Source organism: Terrapene carolina, unplaced genomic scaffold (assembly GCF_002925995.2).
Source record: "Terrapene carolina triunguis isolate 2854851 unplaced genomic scaffold, T_m_triunguis-2.0 Scaffold132, whole genome shotgun sequence".
Taxonomy (NCBI): domain Eukaryota; kingdom Metazoa; phylum Chordata; order Testudines; family Emydidae; genus Terrapene; species Terrapene triunguis.
Window position 1 is genome coordinate 13,528,449 of NW_020664483.1, and position 2,500 is coordinate 13,530,948.

Sequence of the window (2,500 nt, forward strand, 5' to 3'; positions counted from 1 at the left end):
AAATTAAATACCATGGCATGAAATGGGGATGTAATATCTGTCCAAAATTTTAGGGTTTTTTAAAATGTGTTTATTTTCTAACATACCTTTATTTGTTTTTTTATTTTATTTTTTAATTTAAAAAAATAATTTCACACACAAAGAATTTGTCTCCCTATATGAGTGTACAAATTAGAACCCTGATCTGTCAGCAGTTCTGGGCTTTATAAGTGCCTGAAGAGTCCAGGACACTGCTTTTTGTGATGCTATAAAATTAATATATAAATATGCCATCACACATCCTTGCGTGCATTCTCTTTGTGTGTGTGGGAGAGAAAGAGGGAGATTATTTACTCAGAAAAAAACATATAGAATCAGAAAATATGTGTCTTAAAACAATTTTTAAAAGGCAAGTGAACTCAGCATCTCCTCTGGACATATACTGTTTGCATGCACGGTAGCCAGGTCTTTTAAATCTAATTGTTCCTAGTCCTTGCTTTTGTTGTTAATATTTTAAAAGTCATTTTTTCTAAGTTTTAAAGTACAGAAATCGTTACTAGCTTCTTCAGGTCCTGGACATAGTGAAATGGTCTTCTTAAATCAAAATGAATATTTCTTTGTAAGTGTCCGGTGTGGGATGGCAAGTGTGGTACAGAGTGGATTTACATAGCAAAGGTGTATAGGTTTATAACTGGGATGCTGATGGGGCACCCTTACCTATAGGGGTACAAATGGTGCAACTATATTGAGAAACATTATTTTTGGATTCTTGGCCTATTTTCATTTTGCTATCAAACTTCCTTACATAATGCAGTTCTACAATTAAATAAATGATTTGACTAGTGCGGGGTGACAATTCTGTATTTGCCTTCTCAGAATAACAGCACAAATGTGGGGGGAGGGGGACACCTTTCAAGACTAGAGACTCTTGCCTGCACTTACCTTCATAGCCTTTAAAGCAGGGTTTTCAAACTTTTTCAAACTGTAGATCCCATTTGAACAGTATCAGCTCATGTACCATCTCCCCTTCCAATCAATATCCCATTTGTCATCATACAACATCCCTGGGGAAGCTACAGAAATCGCCGACATGGACAAATAATATTAGGAAAATGTTTGTTTTGTTAACTGTCTTTAGTGTGATATGACCTTTGTGGGGGGGAGCCACGGTCTCCTTTTGCTCTTCTTTTAAAATTCTGTTCCACTGTGTTCTGTTCTGCCCTGCACATGCTTCCCTGCCACCTGTTCCTAGTATTGCTTCATTGCAGATACTTCCCTACTGCCTGCTTCTCTTCTCCCACTCCTCGGTGCATACCCTTCCTCCTGGAGCTTTCTGATGGTGTCTGGCAGCTTCAGTCTTGTTGGTGACTCTGTCCAAAAGGGTGTCTCTGGTTTTCCTCACCCATTCCTCTTAATGGAGTGGCCCCTAATGGAAGCAGCTAGGCAGACTGCTCCTCTGCCTCGTTTCCAGCTTCTTTTACAGGTGTCCAGGCTTGTCGTCTTCAGTTCCTGAACGCCTACAAGAGAATCTGGAAACAAGAAAGAAGAGTCAGCACCAAATGACCAACCAGCGTCCCATGGACCACCAGCAAGTGCTCTGTAGATCAAAACTTGAGCGCTGATGCAGAAAAAATTACCACAACCTGATAGGGTACAAAATCCTTACAGGGAAGCTGATTGTTGATCTTTTGTGGGCTGTGGAAATTCTATCCTAGCCACTGGTACACATGTTGAGAAAACAGTGTTGCCAATTCTCACCATTTCATTCTGTCTTGGTATTTGGTGGTTTTCTTAAAATCCTAGCTTCTAGATTCAAGAGCTCGCATGAGAACCTCAGCTTTCGTTTTTTAAAAAGTGAGTTTCTAGCCCTCATGGCTGTGGGGAAAAGCTTGAAAACATGAAGCAAGTGTACCCTAAAGTTTCAGAACCAGAAGGCAAATAAAAATAACCCCACGTTGGTGGTTGTTTTTTTTTTAATATCATGATTGAGGGGGCAAGTATGAGTTTTTTAATGCTTGGATTTGTCAATACAGGAGACACCTTAAGAGAGCAGACTTAATGTAAACTCTGGGCATTGCAGCCCACAAGATTTTCTAGTAACTCTTCTGGTGGTTCTGCCAGTGGAGAAAGTAGGGACTTTGTTTGCCCATCCCCATGGTCTCTGCTGCTGACTAGGCCGTCTACCCTTTTCCCATGAAGTTTGGCATTGTTCTTTATTAGACGTCCTTCAGGAAGAGAGCACTTTTTCTTCCTCCTCCTCTGAGGCAACAACAGTTTTATTTGGGACAGTTAGTGCTCTTTGTGGCCACCTGGCGATTCTTTGTCTTCCTACCTACAAGCTACCTTTTATTGTTCAGCCAGGGAGAGACTGATTCAGGCTACCTCTTCTTTAAATATCCCTTCTGGCTGATTAACATGCATTTGCCATTCATCTGACTCCCATTCCTACACTTCAGGTCATTAAAGTGGAGGGATCAGTCCCTTTCCCCAAGCAGCAGTCCCCGTGACACATTTACTCTGG

General features: G+C 41.0%; 1 protein-coding gene across 2 annotated transcripts in view; it reads left to right on the top strand.

The window, feature by feature from the left end:
* EHBP1 (EH domain binding protein 1) overlaps nt 1–2,500 on the top strand; it is a 333,194-nt gene that overhangs the window by 293,546 nt on the left and 37,148 nt on the right. The window lies entirely within an intron of this gene.